This window comes from Anabrus simplex, chromosome 1, assembly GCF_040414725.1.
Source record: "Anabrus simplex isolate iqAnaSimp1 chromosome 1, ASM4041472v1, whole genome shotgun sequence".
Taxonomy (NCBI): Eukaryota; Metazoa; Arthropoda; class Insecta; order Orthoptera; family Tettigoniidae; genus Anabrus; species Anabrus simplex.
In genome coordinates this window covers 382,788,355-382,808,657 of record NC_090265.1, presented here as the reverse complement: position 1 = coordinate 382,808,657, position 20,303 = coordinate 382,788,355, and the positions used below count along the sequence as shown (strand labels likewise).

The 20,303-nt window shown below is 44.0% G+C and overlaps 1 protein-coding gene across 8 annotated transcripts in view; it reads right to left on the bottom strand.

The window, feature by feature from the left end:
• LOC136856813 (putative fatty acyl-CoA reductase CG5065) overlaps window positions 1-20,303 on the bottom strand; it is a 619,576-nt gene that overhangs the window by 166,241 nt on the left and 433,032 nt on the right. The window lies entirely within an intron of this gene.

The window sequence follows — 20,303 nt, the reverse complement described above, 5'->3', positions numbered from 1 at the left end:
ACTGATCGTCATCTCGTAGGATGAGAAAGATGGCACTCGGGAGTTTTAGACTGCGGCGCAGATCGGCCAGGTCCACGCACTCCGTAAGGATGTGTACCAGGGTAAAATGATCGGGGGTTCTCCATTAAGTAAATAAGAGTGCGTTGCTATACCGTGGCCGATCCGAAGACGACATAATACCACTGCTTCCCTCCGAGAAATCCGAAGGGAAGTCCTCCATCAGTAGCGTAGCCAGGATTTCAGTTTGGGGGGGGGGGCATTTTTAGGTGACCAAACTTCCAGAGTTTAGGTGGTATAGAATACCTAAAAAGGAAATTAGTGTCCTTGGATCCAAGTAAGAGTGGTGGATTCGTGCGGATTCCGGAAGCTAATAGTAATCATCATCATCATCATCATCATCATCATCATCATCATCATCTTCTTCTTCTTCTTCTTCTTCTTCTTCCTCTTCTTCTTCTTCTTCTTCCGTTTTTCCTACATCTGTGGGGGTCACGGGTGCGAACTGTGTCATACATGTGAATTTGGCCCTATTTTACGGCCGGATGCTCTTCCCGACGCAATCCTATATGGAGGGATATAATCACTGTTGTGTGTTTCTTTGGTGTCTGGTAGTGTAGTATGTTGTCTGAATATGAAGAGGAAAATGTTGGGACAGACACGAAGTCCCCAAGCCAGAATATAAATACGGCAATTTTATTATAATAATGGTCATGTGATAAGCTATAAAGAAGTGACATTTTATACGATTAATGCGGCAAAGAAACACACACATACACGTCGAATAAAGGTTTCTCACCCTTCTCCATGGCTAGATGTTGAATCCAAGAGAATGATGGCCACCGTGACTCGTTATTTCGACATTATAAACTAACCTTAGATGACACAGACTTCGAATCTTACCGCATCTTAAGAAATCGCACAAAGCAGTTAATCAGAAATAAGAAATGTGCATATTTCCGGAATTTAGCTAACAACTTTAATTCCAATCGCGCACGGGACCAATTTAGAGCTCTGGGAATTGGAAAACATCAACAGAGCCAGACAACTCCTGATATTCTACTTGACGAACTGAACGATTACTCTAGTGGAATAAATATTCAACCTACCCCAATTAACTGCACCAAATCACCGCCCTCCCCTCCAGCCAATCCACCATTCACATTTCACAGTGTCACAGAAAATCAGGTTAAAAAGGCTTTGTACTCGATTAAATCAAAGGCCACGCGTGTAGATGATAATCCTATTACTTTTATACATAACATTATTGGTGCTGTCCTACCTATACTGAAGCACATACTGAACTACTGTTTACTAAACGGAATTTTCCCCTACTGTCTGGAAAACAGACAATATTGAATATTATACTGGTACCTAAGAGTTTAGACCCACAATCTCTCTCTGACATTCGTCCTGTGTTCATGCTCCCTGCGCTTTCTAAAGCCTTTGAACGTTTAGTATATGAGCAAGTTCTGGAATACCTAAATAAAAATGCTCCTTTGGACCGTTTGCAATCTGGATTTAAGAAGGGTCACAGTACCGCGACAGCACTTTTGAAGGTAAGAAGAAACGCTATAGACAAACGACTGCTCACTAAACTTATCATTCTTGACTTCAGTAGCACCTTTGACACTATAGAAATTCCGACTATGATAAAGTAAATGGAACTGCTACATTTCGACCTGGTTGCGCTTAAGTTTCTTAGTTATTATTTGAGTAACCATCAACAGCGTGTAACAGTAAACGACAAGGCCTCTAAATGGAAAATGAAACTTAGTGGTGCCCCGCAGGGCAGTATTCTAGGGCCCTTACTTTTCTGTATTTATATCAATGACATACCATCGGTGACAGGAAATAACATATCGACACTGCAAGACAAGATATTAACAATGACCTCTGATGACTCAGTATATATGCACAACGAAATTCTCTTATACTAAACTCCACAAAATCTCAGGCAATCATAATTGGACCACGAAAGTTACTGAGCTGCTCAAACAATGTCGCAATCCCACCTATCCTACTGAATGGGAACATTATTCCCCACAGTAAACCGGTTAAAAATATTGGCTTAATTATGAATGAAACACTTGATTGTTCTGGTCACACGAAAGAAATACGTAAAAAAAATACCTTTGGAGTGCTTCACCCTCTTAAACGGCAGAGGGATATATTTCCATTTGAGCTAAAGGCAAAACTAATACAGACACTCATTCCCCCTATTCTTGATTACTGTTACGTTATATTAGTTGATATGACGAGAGAAGAAATACTTAAACTTCAACGAGCACTGAATTCCTGCCTGAGATTTATTTACAACATCGGGCACGATGTTCATACCACCCCATACTATCAGGCTGTCTCATGGCTGAAGCCTGATAAACGTCGGCAGCTACACACTTTAACGATGGTGTTTAGGAGTGTTAGCTGAAAGTCAGCCACTGCATATTTCTTCTAAATTCACCTTTTTATCATCATTTCACAACTTAAATACACGTTCTAGATCTTATCTTTCTATTCCACTGCACCGCACAAATACAATTAACAGATTATTTGTGGTGATCGGCGTCACATTATGGAATTCCCTGTCAGCTCAGGTCAGAGAAACTAGCTCTTTATTAAGATTTAAGGTCACCTGCCGAGACGTCCGACTCGTTGGCTGAATGGTCATCGTATTGGCCTTCGGTTCAGACGGTTCCGAGTTCGATTCCCGGCCGGGTCGGGAATTTTAACCTTCATTGGTTAATTCCAATGGCCCGGAGGCTGGGTGTTTGTGCTGTCCCCAACATCCCTGCAACTCACACACCACACATAACACTATCCTCTACCACAATAACACGCAGTTACCTACACATGGCAGATGCCGCCCACCATCATCGGAGGGTCTGCCTTACAAGGGCTGCACTCGGCTAGAAATAGCCACACGAAATTAAATTAAACCTGCCGAGACTACCTGCTGAGGACAGCTGACTGAATGGTTGAAGTGTGAATGTGTGCGTGCCTGAGGATGTCATTTTAAGAGTTTTTAATATTGAAATGAAATGGCGTATGGGTTTTAGTGCCAGGAGTGTCCGAGGACATGTTAGGCTCGCGTCGGGATGAGAATGTAATGATGATGAACACGACACATACACCCAGCCCCCGTGCTAGCGAAATTAACCAATGATGGTTAAAATTCCCGACCCTGCTGGGAATCGAATCCAGGACCCCTGAGACCAAAGGCCAACTCACTAACCATTTAGCCATGGAGCCGCACTTTTCAATATTAATTAGTTTTAATATTAATTTAGTTAGTAATGTATTTAAATTTATTTTTAAAACTAAAAATGTATGTAGTTTTAACTGTTTTACGTATCTCAGTATTCTATTTGAGATTTTGATTAGTATGTGGTTAAGTATACGAGAGGGCCTCGAGCCCTAACTTCGCCACTGTAAAAAAGGCACTAATAAATAAATAAATATAGAATGTAAGGGGTATGGGTATAGATATTTTGTTAGTTGGTAAAGAAAAATATATGTCACAACATACGCTAGGGAGTGTTTACCTTGACCTATTTGTTTCCATAGCGGTTAGGGCAGCGCAGTTGTGAGCTTGCATCCGGGAACCAGTGGATTCGAACCCTTCTGTCGGCAGCCCTGAAAATGGTTTCCCGTGGTTTCCCATTTTCACACCAGGCAAGTGCTGGGGCTGTACCTTAATTAAGGGAACGGCCGCTTCCATCCCACTCCTACGCCTTTCCTATCCCACCGTCACCATAAGGCCTATCAGTGTCGTTGCGACGTAAAGCAAATTGTTAATTCGTTTCCCTCGCAAGCCTAGGGTGCAGAATATAGTAGCATTAAGTTACAGTTTTATGACGCTAATATTCGTATGTATAATTTTTATTAACGTGCCAGAAACCAACAACATGGAGCTGTTGCCATTTCAACACCGTTTTGAGGGCCACCGACCAAAGTCGGGATTTGAACCTGCGAACTCGGACTCAGAAGGACAGCGACTCAACCAACTGAACCACATGAAAAGGAGGCGTTTGTGATTATTGTTATAAATAGATTCAGTTAGTATGTTTACACAGGTTTTATGAAGAGCATTTATTGAGGCGCACGTTTTCCAACTGTCCTAAATGCACGAGACCGGACGGAAGAACTAGCTGGAAGCTAAAGAGCCTTGCAGGGGTGTCGCTTACTTCTCTGTACACTTTTCCAAACCAAACTCCATGACGTAACAGCCCCGAAGGGCCATCGCCTACCAAGCGACCGCTGTTCAGCCCGAAGTCCTGAAAATTATGAGGTGTCCTGTGGTCAGTACGACGAATCCTCTCCGCCGTTATTCTAGGCTTTCTAGACCGGGGCCGTTATCTCACCGTCAGATAGCTCCTCAATTATAAGCTCGTGGGCTGAGTGTACCTCGAACCAGTCCTCAGATCCAGGTAAAAACCCTGACCTGGCCGGGAATCGAACCCGGGGCCTCCGGTAAGAGGCAGGCAAGCTACCCCTACACCGCGGGGTCGGCTTGTTACTTTCAGTTCACCTTATTTTAGAATTAGACTTAAGGCATCCTGCATTCGATGCCCGCCACTGACAGAGTTAAGAAAGGCATGGGATCGGGAAGATACAGCCTTGTTTGTGGGTGCAACAGAGTTGGCCATGAGTCTCCCGTGATCGAAATATCTACGACCTGGCAGGTAGTCACCTTCACGGGGCGTCGTACCAAAGTGGTTCTTTTTTTTTTTTTAGAAAAAAAATTAAATGAAGATTCTACTTCCTCACAAACGAAGAACGATATTATCAATTTTACGAACAGTTTCAATAATGCAGACGGTTTAGAGTACAGAAGCTATGATTTCGATTGTTGGATATAATTACATGGCAAGAATCAAAACCATCAATATCTACAGAAGATCCGTCACCGCACTCGGTAGGACCGGCTTTCTTTTCATATCCACCGGGCTAGTTGGCCGTGCGGTTAAAGGCGCACAGCCGTGTGCTTGCATCCGCTTCGAACCCCACTGTCGGCAGCCCTAAAGATGGTTTTCCGTGGTTTCCCATTTTCACACCTTAATGACAGCTGATGGCGGAGCTGTTGAGGATCCAACCAGCCTTAGGGCTGAAGACTGAACATACAACATACAATTAAGGCTACGGCCGCTTCCTTCCCACTCCTAACCCTTTACTTTCCCATCGTTGCCATAAGACCTGCGGTGCGACGTAAAGCAAATTCTAAATACAAAATAAAACATCTTTTCACAACCCCTTCCATGGAAAAGTTGTGTCTACGCTACCGGCCATTGAAATTGTTTCGTGGGTACGCCACTGCATCCACTCACCATTTAAGGTACAAGGTAAGCCCGAAGAATGGTTGATACTCAAAATACACCATCATAAATGATGCGGTTATTACTCAAAAGTACTAAAGAAAGGTAAGGCACGCGACCTAGTGTTTTAAGTAGAATCTGTATCAATAGAACGTGACTTCCCATTTTAAAAATGTTTCATGCATCGACTGCGACTCAAGCCTCGGCCGTCTTGATGAGAAGATAGAACCATTGGAACTGAGTTATCACGTCCGCTAATTACAAGATAGTTACATGCACTTTTGATGGTGCCATTTGAAGTTCTAATCAGTCCCCGGGCATTTGACAAAATATATAGACCTACCTATAGAACTAAGGTACGCATCTGCGATCTGTCTTGCTATTAGAATTTTTTAAAAATCATAACTTACCGAGGATGCACATTATTTTGCCCTCAGTGACAAATAAAGTTATTATATGGCACAAAATGAGAAACTAACGTGCAGCTCACAATCCTGTCACAGTCTTCCGAACGCTGCAACTTGAACACAGCACATCTTTCAACCACGGTACAACCCCAGTTTACTGGAACTGATCTGCAAAAGTTGACACGATGTTGTTCAACTGTTTCTGGCTGTGGACCCCGTTATCTCGGTGGTCACGTTCCGGCCCCCTACTGAGTAATCCCTGGCTAATTGCCCCTTTCCTCATCTTTTGGCATTTGTCAACACATTCCCAATGCTGAGGCCTCTACAGTGAAATACCCCGATCATCACAAACCTAAGTGTCTTCCTTTCATTCAAGCAGTACAAATATGGAGGATTATGAATGGCCGTATTGAGCCCTGCTAGTAGATTCTTTGTCGCTACGTTAATTCGTCATTTCGGCGTAAGTTTTAAGTTGTTCGTATCGTACGTAAAACAACGGCTGATCCTCGCTCTGGTTTCAGGAAACATTTTTTTTGGGGGGGGGGGGGGCGGCGCCAGTGGGCCCCCCCCCTTGGCTACGCCAGTGTCCTCCATACCTTCGTTGTTCCTTTTATCGCTCTCAGCTTATTTGGCAGTGGAATGGCCTGCCACTCCATCTTCCAATGAGATATAACCAAATGTCTCAGCTGAGAGCGAATATCACTTGCTGGAACCTTGTAAGGCAACAGCGGCTATGTAACAGTCTCCTTGGAAGCCTTATCAGCTAACTCGTTTCCCTCTACACACATGTAGCTTGGGAGCCACATTGACGTGATTCCGGTGCTGGCTTCCCAACACCCGATCAGCGGGTCATGGATACGCTGCACCGGAGGGTGCCGACGAAAACATGTATCAATGGATTGTAGGGAGCTCAAGGAGTCGGTACACAGCAGAAAGTGTCGGCGCTCATCAGACAGCACGTACCACAGAGATTCACAGATAGCATAGCTCTGCTGTGTACACACTACAGTTTCCGATACAGGAAAAATAAACCTATCATTGCCGACAACGAACGAACAGCCTACTTTCGTTTCTGCCCTGGAACCATCCGTGTAAACGACGACTGAATCTGGATACCGGCCAACAACGGACAGGAAGAGCCTCCGATAAATCGAGGGGTCCGTGCTCCCCTTCGGACCAGTGTGCAAATCCAGAAGAATTTCGGGTCCTCGTATTATCCACGGAAGTACCTCACTTGGTAGCCTGACAAGACAAGGAATGGAAGATACATCATAATTTGTGTGACTGATATACAAGCGTATTCCAACTGGCCGCGTTGCTCGAGGATAAGCAGCGTACAACCGACGGTTTTCATTGCGGAATACGCAAGGATAGCTTGGGTGAAGTGGCAACTATTGCAAATTTTCAGCATAGGACAGAAGCATTTGCTGGCGCCTCAGGTGTAAAGGCGGCACACCAGGTTCAGCGAGCAGGCTAGCAATGGGACTTGCACGAAAAGCTCCCGTTGACGACCTAACACCAAATACAGTAGACAATACGCGACACTTTCGGATTTAGCCTTGTTAAAATGGGAGACAACTCGCAAGTGGCGCTACTAATGGCGTGACCTGGAAATTCACGCTAAATTCAAATATTAATGGAAATGCATATATGGAAATGGATAAATAAATTACGCCTTGAAAGAAAGTGTTAATAAGATATTAACTTCAAAGTTGGTAAAGCAATCCTGGATAAATTAATGAAGAATTATTTAACAGGTTATTATTTCAAGACTGAAATTAGACATATGATCAATGTGTGAAATGGACTGCTGTGAAAGGGCTTGATCTTTCATTTATGCATCCCTTTTTTAGCTTTAGCATTCCTGCCTGAACTTTTACGGCTACATTTGTCTTTTTTTCTCATTTAAAAACATTGTATCATTACATTAAGACACTTGTCAATAAAAATATCAGTACATTCCTTACACATATGATTTAATGAATTAACATTTAAGAGTTGGACAATTTTCCTCTTAACTTGAAGCCTACTAACAGAAAGAAAATCTATAAATTTAACCTCAAAACATTCGAAATTTTCCTATAAGCAATACTTGCAATTACATTAGGGCAAAGTAAATTTGGATCACCATTTTGTTTCAACAAAATATGCACTTTTCTAAAGTCATATTTTCTTCAGTGCTTGACAACGCATTACGGCATTCCAAATGGGGTAACTTGGAACACAAGCAGCCACACACATGTGCATATGCATTTTCATTAATTAAATCAAAACCCACAGATCACACCTACAACAACACATCGGTATTGAAGGTTAACTGCTGAACAATACAATAAAATAAACTTAATATATATTTAAGCCAGTTAAAATATGGGTCGCGCATGTCAGAAGTTTAGGAAGTACTATAAAAATCTCGTGTCACTGGAAGAATATATTATATGCAAATACAATATTTACTTACATTTTCTCTTTCATGAGGGAAACGGAAGAAAGACCGCGAATCCTTCTGCACTTCATAGTTATTGCAACTAAACACAGCACATGTCTTTCCACTAACGTTGAGAGGAGATATAACGGAATGACACGCGCTACTATTTACTTATGTCAACTTACTGCAAACGCATAAATAACGCAAAAAACTTCACAAATACACGCGCTCTTAAGACAGAATCAGTAACTCCAGGTCACTCCGCTGGGCAGAGCTATAATCGCTGTCCCTCCATATCTCGCACACTGTCGCGTATTGTCTCTACTGTACTTGCTAACACCACTGTAATGGATGCTATTCAGTTTCGCAAGGACGCTTCGCCTTGCTGATCCATATCCATACGCAGTCTAACCTGGATAAAATACGTGCCCTATAAAATCAAAGGAGCACAGTGCGGTCTGACCCCCCCCCCCCCTCCCCAAGTAGTGCCGCTAAGAAAATTCAAAATATTCAACTTCAATACATTACACTTTTAACTGCCCCATATGTGGCTTCCACGATAATTTACTATCGAAAAACAACCCAATAAATCGGTGTCAACTACAGGAAGAGCGACATTCCCTAAGGAAAGCTCAGGATGGGAGTGAAGAGTGCGCTTCCGGCAAAAGTGTACAACAGAGGTCTTTGCGTTTGAAAACCGAAAGCCATGTTCTGAAGTCCACTGTTCCACTCTCCATAAAAACGGCTGTAATTGTCCCTCTGCGACTGCCATATTGTGCGAGCTATGATGCAGAGAAAAACTGTCCACATATAGCGACGGTATTACTGCTGAACCAGTAGCAGCAACAATACCATTTATGGCAATCGCGAACAGAGTGACACTAAGAACCGATCCCTGTGGGACTCCATTTTCCTGAACGTCGTATTGCGAGTATGCCTTCCCTACTCGGACACAGTAGAGACGGAGGGGAAAAACTTCTCAATAAATGCCGGCAAGTTACCTCGGAATCTCCACTGACGCAGGACTGAAAGGATACCATATCGTCATGTGGTGCCATAGGCCTTTTCTAAGTCAAAGGAAACAGCCATCAAATGCTGTTTTCGGATAAATACATCCTGGATAGAACTCTCCAGGCGTACCAAGTGGTCAGTGGTCGAGCGCTCGGACAAAAGTCCTTTTTCGCCATACACCACACAAGTCGGCGATTTAAGTTATCATCCTCTCAAATAGCATACACAAACAGTTAGTAAGACAAATAGGTCTGAAACTTCCTGCATACTTAGGATGTTTGCCAGGCTTGAGGACAGGAATGACTCTCGCCTTGAGACGGAAACTCACCCTCTATCCAGATTAGGTTTAACACACGAAGGAGATATATCCTCACGAAGGTGTTTCAACATCAGGTTATGGGCTTGTCTGGTCCAGATGATGTGTCCTTGCAAAACGCCTAGGCGCTGCGGAGTTTCCACTCCGTAAAGGGCACATTATAGCCCTCTGAGCTTTCAGTGGCAAAACTGAGGTGATGACGTTCTGCCTCCCGCTTCCGAGCGAGGAAATCACGACGGAAATTCCCGAAGCCAGACACATCCGCGAAATGACTGGTTAGATGATTAGCAATCGAGAGCAGTTCAGTGACGATACTGCCTGCAATGGAAATTCCTGGTGCTGAAGATGATGCTTGTATACCCGAAATACGTCGAAGTTCAGTCCACACTTGTGATGACGGTGTATGTGACGTCATAGACGACACACATCACTCCGCCGAAACTTTCTTACTCTGTTGAATAAGAACTCACGCCTTAGCGCGGAGATTTTTAAATGTTACCAAGTTGGCCAGAGTAGGTTGCCTACGATAGCGTATATGAGCGCAACGGCGTTCTTTTATAGCTGCTGTAATTTCTTCGTTCCACCACGGAACGAGTTTTTGGCAAGGAAACCCTGAAAACGATGGAATGGACTCCTCAGCAGCAGCAAGAATAACTTGTGTTATGTAAGTTAGACACACCGTGGGCCATTATGGCATTGGGAAGCGAAGTGATAGTGGAGAGAGGCTACTACAGTTTTGTATGGAACGTGAATTATGTGTAACCAACACATTCTTTCAACATTATCTTCGTCGACTGTATACATGGTGCTCCCCTGATGGTCTTCATAGAAATCAGATTTATTTTATATTGGTTAACAACAGGTGGAAATCCTCTGTGATCAATGCAAGAACATAACCCTGGTGCATATTGTGGCTCAGACCACCAACTACTGTTTATGGTGTTCAGGTAGAAACTCAGAGGTATGCGCGCCGTGTACCTTGTAAAATGCAAAAAAGTGTGGAAATCCAAAATGTTCTTTTGAACACTAGAAGGGAGCACAGTACTGATGAAGGGTCCACATGGGAAGACCTCAAACAAAATATAGTGACCACTGCAATGAAACATTCTTCTCCAATACAGAGTCCTCGTATGTGTTGGATCACTGATCATACGTTGAAGCTCATAGAACAGCGAAAACAACGGAAAGTAACAGGCTTGCACATTCAAGACAGATACTTTGAGCTGTTGTGAAATTCAACGTAATTGCCGCTTTGACAAACATAAGTATCTGTCGGGAATCTGTGAAGAAATTGAAGCTCATGGCCATCACAATGAGACACGAGATATATACCGGAAAGTAAAACAGCTTTCAAATAAATACAAACCTCGTGTATGGTCCATAGAAGATCCTAATGAACATAGGATACATTATTTTAAAATTGTATTGAATAGATGGAAACAGTACTGTGAGGAGTTGTATAAAGAAGAGCCGATGATTGAATGGCGAGATTTTGAACAAGAACCAGACATCTTACTTCAGGAAACAAAAATGGCAATTACATCGTTGCGACCGCACAAAGCACCGGGTTCTGACAACATAACCGCTGAACTACTGAAGGAGACGAGCGATATTGGTGCTGAAATTATCACAGACATTTGCAATAAAATATGGAAAAATGGCAAATGGCCAGCTGACTGGGTTACATCCATTTTCATCCCCTTGCATAAAAAGGGCTGAACAATGAAATGAGGTAACTATATAGTTCATATCACCAAGATCATGTTGTATATCTTGAAAGACAGACTTCAAAATTATATTAGTTCACAGATTCCCCCTGAACAAGCTGGTTTCGTCAAAGGAAGAGGCACAAGAGAACAGCTGCTGAACATCCGACAACTAATCGAAAAGAGCAGAGAATTCCAGCTTCCTATGATCATTTGCTTTCTAGACTATAGGAAAGCCTTTGACTGTGTTCAATGGAAGAAACTTTGGCAAGTGTTATTGGAGATGGGGAGTTCCAAAACATCTTATCTGGTTGATAAAGAATCTATATGAGTCTAACACTGCAGTTGTCAGGATAAATGACAAGATGTCTGAAATCTTCAAGACACAAAGGGGCGTTCGCCAAGGCTGTATATTGTCACCCCAGCTTTTTAATATTTATGGTGAGTACATCATGAGAACTGCATTGGCTGGATGGACTGGTGGATTTCCTATTGGTGGCAGAAAGATAACGAATCTCCTATATGCAGATGACACTGTATTGAGTGCTATGGATGATGCAGACATGACAGAGCTTTTAGACTGTGTCAGAACTGAGAGCATCAGTTTGGGTTTGCAGATCAACACGCAAAAGACAAAAATTATGGTAGTTGATAGGCCTGGCAAGCTGAACGCACTAGGGGCCTTCAGCGAAATGGAAATGGTTTCAGAAATGTTGTACCTGGGTGCCATTATAACTAGCAACAACAGCTGCGAAATACAGATCAGGAGAAGGATTGCCATGGCCAAGAATATCGTGTCTCAGTTATCTCATATCCGGAAGGATCGCTCCATTTCCTTAAAGCTAAAGATGAGACTAGTACAGACACTGGTATTCTCTATCTTCCTCTATGGTGCTGAATCGTGAACTTTACGAGTATCAGATTTGAATAAAATAAACTCATTCGAGATGTGGTGCTGGAGAAGAATGCTTCGCGTTCCTTGGACAGCATTTCGAACCAACGAATCCATCATTTCAAACCAACAAATCCATCCTGAAGGAGCTGAACATCAGTACCGGGTTATCGGCAAAATGTCAATACAGGAATCTCCAATTCTTTGGTCATATTATGCGTCGTGGAGAAGGAAGCCTTGAAAAGGACATAATCTTGGAAAACGTGCCTGGAAAGAGGGAGCGTGGGCGAGCACCTATACGCTGGACAGATGGCATAAAACATGCAACAAAGACATCGTTCATACAATCTACTCTTATAGCAGAATACCGTGGAGGATGGAAACGGTACAAAGAAATATCTTCAGAGATCACGTTCCTCAGGATTGAGGGATCGATATAGACAGACAGAAGTTGTAACGCCGTCTACGCTCTGTCTGTTCACGTCGTTAAAGGCAGCTAGTGATGTGAATTGAGGACAATCAGCATGTTTAAGAATCCGACGAAGAGGAGATTAGAAGGATTTCTGTTGCAACAAAATAAGAACAATGGGAAAATGGTCACTGTCACAGAGATCATCGTGTGTACTCCACTGAAGCAGGGGAACCAGCGTTTGGCTGCATAATCTAACGTCTATGCGCGAGTAGGTGCCGTAACGTACAATGAAATGAGTTGGTTCACCTGAATTCAAAATACATAAATCCAGCTCTCTTACTAATATTTCCAACTTCCTTCACCTGGGGGAAGGCGTTTCAGAGGCCCACATAGGGTGATGGGCGTTAAAATCTTCCAATAAGAGGAATGGAGGTGGAAGCTGATCTACAAGATCAGTTACATCATTTACATTAAGAAGCTGGCCTGGTGGAAAATAAACATTACACACTGTTGCTATGACAGGCAGCGGAACGCGAACTGCTATAGCCTCCAGCGGGGTTTTTAGTGGAACCTCTTAGGTGTAGGTATCAGAACGGACGAAAATGCCAACGCCACCGGAAGCTCGGAGAGCACAATGTCGTTCTGTCGAGTATAGTCGAAAATTTCTCAAGACCGTATGATGAACTGGTCTGAGATTAGTTTCCTGAATTCAGACTACACTCGCCGAAAACTCACTAATTAGCTGGCGCAGTTCAACATCTCGAAACCGTTACAATTCCACTGTAAAAGTGCCATCGTGTGTGCCAAAAGGGAAGAGCGTTAGGTTATAAGCGGCACTTGCTTTAAAACCTAAGCACTAACGTCAACATCTATATCCGTAGATGTTGATGAAAGCTCGACGTACATCCCGTCGTCAACGGACGAGGGAACTGACACCCAAAATTTCGACGTATTTTGGGGGCGGGATTTCCTCCTACGAGAGGAGCGCACAGGTTTAGGAGGAGGCGTATCTGCTGGCGCCGATTTATACCCTCCAGATGGAGGGCACGATTTCCCCTTCGCAGGAGAAGTGCGGGAGCGCATGGTACGGGCGCTGCTCTTCTCCGTCTTCATTTCTTGTTTAGACAGGCTGCAGATATTTTCCCAGCCCTGGTCGACGATGCCGCCACCGCCGGCGTGGGCACGGCTTTCGCCGACCGCTTTGTGGGGCGCAGACTTGGCTTCCCCCACCCCCGCTGTGCCGGCTTAGGAGTCCAGCAGACATATACTTCTTTGTGGTCGAAGGTGGGGTGGTCCCCCCTTCGAGCTTTTACACTTTGCGGCTTTGCTCACAGGAGCAACAGACGCCTTGGGCGCAGCGATCGTAACAGGCGTAGATGTAAACGACGAACCTTAAAGACTCTGTGCTACCTTCGTGTAGTCTAGCGTCTTGGCAGGTAAATTCATAGAATTGGACTTACGGCGCGCTTCCTGGTAGGAAAGACCATGCAAGGTCTTGATCTCCTGGATCTTCCTTCTCGCCGAGATATACGAGGCAGTTCCGATCTCGGGGTGAATGAAGACCAGGGCAGTTAGTGCACCTGTAAGGAGTTGTGCACTCTTCCGCGCCGTGAGCTCCTCTGCCATATGTACTACATACAAACGGACTCGAGCAACGAGATACCATATGCCCGAACCTCTGGCATTGATAGCAGTGCGTGGGAGGCGGGATGTACGGCCTCACATCGCAGCGATAGGTTGTTACCTTGGATTTTTCTGCTAACACTGACAATTTGAAGGAGACAATGAACGCACCCGTGGCAACGTCTTCGGCGTTGACTTTGCGCGTAATGTGCCGAACGTGAGTCACGCCACGGTGCTTCATGTTTTCCATCAACTCATCGTCAGTGTTCAATATGAGTTCGCGGTGGAAGATAACTCCAAGAACCAGATTCGAGGTTTTTTGCTCCTCTACTTTGAAGGGAATATCGCCTAAGTGGTCGTACTTGAGCACCTGATCACCTTGCACGGCAGTGCGCGCCTTTAGCAACAAACTACCGTTGCGCATTTTTTTTTCAGATCTTCCAGTTCACCTTCTATGTGCCTACTAAACAAAAGAAAGTTTACCAGCTTGACGTCATTCCCAACAGTTCTGGTAGCAAACAGAAACCTAGGGAAGCTGGATCCCAGTCCTTCACGGTGCACTTCTTCCCAGGAGGTTGAACCACTCAAGCAATCATAATTTTAATTAATGTTTAAGTCAAGTGGAAAAGTGACAGACTGATTTTATCATGTTTGTTTCACACGCCCTCTCTGCCTCCTGTCCTCAGAAGAAACCACTAAATCGCTAACAATTCCGAAACAATTGTTTTGTTTCACACGGTAAACTCAAAATAACATTGGGATTTAATTTTGATAAACGGGATAATGGCAAGCAAACTAGATAGGAATATAATCGAATATTTCCGCCCTCAAAGCAGGTTTAATAATGTAAAGACACTTCTGCTTGGCTTTACGTCGCACCGACACAGATAGGTCTTATGCCGACGATGGGATAGGAAAGGCGAAGGAAGCGGTCGTGGCCTTAATTAAAGTGCCTGGTGTGAAAATCGGAAACCACGAAAACACATAATCAAAGCTGCCGACAGTGGGATTCGAACCCACTATCTCCCGGATGCAAGCGTACAGCCGCGCGCCCCTAACCGCACGGCCAACTCGCCCGGTAACACTTCAGTCGATGCCAAGGATACCCTTTAACTTCTTCAAATATATATATATAATTTTAGAATTTCTTTTACGTCGCACCGACACAGATAGGTCTTATGGTGATGATGGGATAGGAGTGGGAAGGATTCGGCCATGGCCTTAATTAGGGTACAGCCTGGTGTGGAAATGGGAAACCACGGAAACCCATCTTCAGAGCTGCCGATAGCGGGGCTCGAACCCACTCTCCCAAATGCAAGCTCACAGCTGCGCGACCCTAACCGCACGGCCACTTGCTCGGTCTTCATCAAAGAAAGCACGCCAGTAATAGGCAGTTTCACATGAACAAAGATTCTGCAAAACTACGAATCGTACAGTTTTACAATGCAATGTCACTAAGCAGTCCCGCTCGATATCACAATCATTCTAACTCAAGGAACAGTTGTAATAAAACACCAGATTGCCAACAGTAGAACATAGACTCATTTAAAATTCTCGTATCAGTATGAATGAATTGTGTTGTGTGGCCTTCAGACGACTGATGCACGTTTTTCTAGTTGCCACCCCTGGGCGACCTGCACGTGCTCGATGGGTGGTGGTGGTGGTGGTGATGATGATGATGATGATGATGATGATGATGACTATGATGAGGCAGGGAGAGGATGAACCATTCTATTAGCACACAGCCTACTCCTGTCGAAAAGCACCACGATATCTGCTCGATGCTTAATGTTTCCATCCGACGGACGAATCATCATCAGCTCATTTGCCCTCACTCCATATGAACAGTTCAGAGAGGTTTGGAACTGAACCCAGGCCTTTGGCACGCAATCTAGTTATAAGAACTTGTATATCAATACCTCTCCTACCCTGCCGGCCAACATTCTGATTGAGACTTTTTTCTACCTACGGGACACGAACCGGCTAACCACAGTGTCGGACTATGAAGACATAACGCGTTAATGATCATGACGACTACGCGGGCTAATCAGTACAGCCAATCCCTAATTAACTTATGTTTACAGAGAAACGATCATCCTGGAATTGTACGGAAACATCTTATCAGGAAGGTGGCTCACATCCTGGAATATGGCAATACTGACGTCACTCACGTGGTGATGACGCAATCCCCTTATAATGAAGAGTACCGACAGGTGTGCTAAGAATGTTCACGGTCTTCAACAGAGGATATACCAAATGAGGCTGGAAATGAAATTGTGTCCGTTAACTGCGTTCGAACTTCGAACAGGACACCACTATTTTTCTATAATCCGAATTTGCTAAGAAGTCGACGACTTTCAGATCAAAGTTCAATACGCTGATTTAGATATGCACCGCAAAGCACTTGCGTTCTGATGAGCGTTGAAGCACAGATTGTAAGTTCCTAGGATGCAATGACGACAGGGAAGTACGCCCCGTTATGATATGCAAACAGGATTTCTCGCTTGGCATTACATCCTTACTGCCACAAATAACACTAAGTATAGAGAATAATGAAACATGACTAAGAGAAAGCTGAAAAAAAAGGTCGATTGTGAAAATCGACAGCTCAAGCTGGTTGGCCTGATGCCTTTCCTGATGTCAACCCTATGTGATGATGATGCTTGCTGTTTAAACGGGCCTAACATCGAAGGTCATCGGCCCCTAATGGTACGAGATGGACGATGCCTAATACGGAATGATTGAGGCAATGGCCACGAGGACTCTCTTCCTCCAATCACCCGCAATAGCATGTACCCATAGCGCGTACAGAGTAATAAATATAGAGAAGAAAATAACAATTAATATTAGTATGTCCGTCTGGCATTCGGCTCTGCAGGGACCTGTGCCGACAGGCAGATACTACTATACGGGTACATGGCGCTCCCACCTGACCGGCTTCTTGAGGGTACGACCGGGCTTTCGGGCGTAGTCGCACACGTAAGAGGCCCATATTCGAACAGCACTCAAAAACCTTAAATAAATAAATAAATAATAATAATAATAAAGAGGGGACCGTTGGTCACATGACCCTTTTAGTCGCCTTCTACGACAGGCAGGGATTACCTGTGAATGTATTCAGCCTCTCCCATCCACAGGGGGTCCAACACACGATACCAAGCCGCAATCCAAGTCCACGCCACGGTCGCCCCTTACGACAGGCAGGGGATACCGGGGGTGTATTCTACATCTGCGTCTCCCACCCGCTGGGGATGTTACCCTTTTAGTCCCCCTATGTGAAGGGATGAATCCACTATTGTGTGTTTCTATGGTGGTTCGTAGCGTCTTAAAGTGATAACACTACTACTTCACTGGAAGCCGAGCAGAGTGTCTCAAGAGGTAGAAGAGCTAGCCTTCGGAGCCCAAGTTGGCGGGTTCTATCGCGGGTCATTTCCGTGGTATTTGAAGGTGCTCAAATACGCCACTCTCGTGTCGGTAGATTTACTGACATGCAAAAGAACTACTGCAAAACAAAACCGTAAAAGTATCTGGTAGGATGCAAAATCAAGAACATTATTTTCTTAACTCTTAATAAGAGGAGAAAAAAAAAAAGGAGAGACCAGGTCCTTTGGAAAGATGCTGGTATTGGCGGCAGGTATCTGCAAAAGAAAGAGATTGGCAACGAAATGCGTGAAAATGGAAATGCGCCTAGGCCAGGTTGACCAAGAGAGGAAGACGCAAGTGACCAGATAGGCTTATACATTCAAGTGAAGTGCTGTCCAAAATGCTGCAGTAAGTACAGAACAGTGAATTTAATTAATCATATTCTGAAGTTATTCCTGAAAGTCTGGCATTCCAGAATATATCGTAGGTCCATGGAGATTCTCATTTAAGTATCAGAAACGTATTTGTTTAGTGGTAGGCCTTTGATGTTCATGTCCATTTTTCGCCCATTTCATAGACTTCGATGTTTTTTTTTCTATTGGCTTTACGTCACACCGACACAGATAGGTCTTATGGCGACGATAGGAGAGGAAAAGCCTAGGAATGGGAAGGAAGCGGCCGTGGCCTTAAGTAAGGTACAGTCCCAGCATTTGCCTGGTGTGAAAATTGGAAACTACGGAAAAGCATCTTCAGAGCTGCCAACAGTGGGGTTCGAACTCACTATCTCCCGGATGCGAGCTCACGGCAGCGCGCCCCTAAACCCCTAAACACACGGCCAACTCGCCCGGTCGATAACGTTTTTGCCAGTATGACAAACATACCTACATCCTTCAACAACATGCGTTTGATGGACATGGCATCCGAATTCCTGTTGATGTTCTGGAATCAGAGTGCTGCTGTTCGAGTAGATAATCGATGTAAGTTCTGATAAGGAAGAGAGTGCTTACACTGGGTCTGTAGGCCCTACCACTAAACAGTTCCGAACCGATTCTGAACCAATTCAGATTTTATTAAATGAACAATGACGTAAATGACAGTTCTGAACTCCGATTAATTATTCAAATGCGACGTACGTGATAATGCCGCTCATCATGCATCGGGAGTTCTAGAACGGCTCTCGCGCTTGTTAATTGAAACAAACCCACTATTACTCCTCTTCATTTAGTCACGAAGTATTTTTTCTGAATTAGCTAAGGATCCGTCTGATGCAATTACTCGATAACCTGTATTCATGAGGTAGTGTAACAGAAATTGAGTCTACATTTGGGGTAAGTGTCATGGCATTTGAAATAAGGTACTATACATTTTCTAGAAGGAAGCAAAACTATGTGAAAAATATCACTGTGATATCACATTCAGAATGGCTGCTGTCAATGCCAGGATTCTATATTTTTCGCAGAAATAAGCAGAAAATCCAGAATACCGGTACTGGCTTCAATAAAAGTGTACCAGTATACGAAAAATAATTGTATGGCCTCGTCTACCAAGCTGCAGACCTTCTGAATGAGTGTCATCCAGGAAGCCTGCCTACTTCGACATTCCGATTGTGCTGCTGTCTAACAACGAAAGTGGATGTCTGGTGACACCAAGATTTTTGATTGTCCTTCAAACTCGACTACCTCAACAAGGAACCAACCCATGAACTTGCGATCGTGAGGCGGACACTGTGCCACTGATCAATCGAGCCAGCTATCTATCAGTAAATCTCTGTTATGTTCAGGTTCGGGAAGGAATTACAACTGGGCAATCATCCTCCCAGAAAGCAAGCGCCTAAAGAACCACGCTATAAACCCTGACACGTAAGCCTATACACTGAGGGTACAACCTTACTCTTTCTCCCCTGTTAATACTGTAGGTAGTGATATTTTTTTAAATTTTCTGACTGTTGGGTTCGATTCAGTGTCGCTAACCATACAGTTTAGGGACCCTACTTGCCGATACGTCGTCTTACTGTTAATCTGGCACGTTGGCACTATACAGTCATGGTTTATTTCCTGATTTGCGAGAATTACGTATTGCCAATGCCGTATTGTTGACATCACTAGTGTTACATTTGCGGGTATAATTAAAGCATATTTTCTTTTTCTGTGGTATTGTAAATCTGTTTGGGCCCTACTCGTTGGCTGAATGGTCAGCGTACTAACCCTCGGTTCAGAGGGTCCCGGGCTCGATTCCCGGTCGGGTCGGGGATTTTAATCGTTTCTGATTAATTCTTCTGCTCGGGGACTGCGTATGTGTGTCCGTCCCAACACTCTCCTCTTCATATTCAGACAACATACCACACTACCAACCACTACAGAAACACGCAATAGTGATTACATCCCTCCATAGGGTTGACGTCAGGAAGAGCATCAAGCCGTAAAACAGGGCCAAATCCACGTGTACTATGCATTTCATACCCGCGACCCCACAGGTGTGGGAAAAGCGGTAGGAAAAGAAAGGAGAAGATTGTAAATCTGTTTCGGTAATGCCAGGTAAGTAGAATTGAGGCATATTCAAATAATGCAAAATAATGCAGTTGTGTGAAATTACGAACGCAGCATTCTGTTAATTACGGTCTTATGACGTCCAATACTTACTTGTAGAATTCGATTAGGATGTCTAAGAAGCAAGAAAAATCTGTACGAACTCCTCCGAGAAGGAAAGCAATATTACCTCTTTTAATAAAGATCAGTCAGTTCCAGTGGAAGGAAACTTCCGTATCAACCTAACTTACGCTAACCTTGTATTGTCACGATCCTGGTACGGTTTTGATGACTTAGCCTTTGTGTAT